We start from the raw sequence: 304 nt of genomic DNA, 5'->3' as shown, positions 1-304 counted from the left end.
CACTGATCAGACGCTCTGGCTTCCTCCAGACTGCTCCTGTCCTCCAGACTGCTCCTTTCCAGCACCAACACCAATACAGGCTCATTGTTATGAACCAAGTGCACGTGTTCAGCCCGCAAAATCTCACCAGGTTGGCACTGGTGAGGGTAACCAGTTCTGCTCCGCTTGTGCGCCGCTTCCCTCTTATTCCACGTTCTGCTGGCACGAGGCTCAGGGAGGGCAGGGCAGCAAAGGCCTCACCCGCCTTTTTGGCCCCATTCCCCCTTTTCCCCCCTCCTCCACTGACTCCGGCTGGGGTCCCTCC

This window comes from Cariama cristata, unplaced genomic scaffold (genome assembly GCF_000690535.1).
Source record: "Cariama cristata isolate BGI_N322 unplaced genomic scaffold, ASM69053v1 scaffold38313, whole genome shotgun sequence".
Taxonomy (NCBI): Eukaryota; Metazoa; Chordata; class Aves; order Cariamiformes; family Cariamidae; genus Cariama; species Cariama cristata.
The sequence above is the reverse complement of the archived record's forward strand: the minus strand, read 5'-3'. Positions refer to the sequence as shown.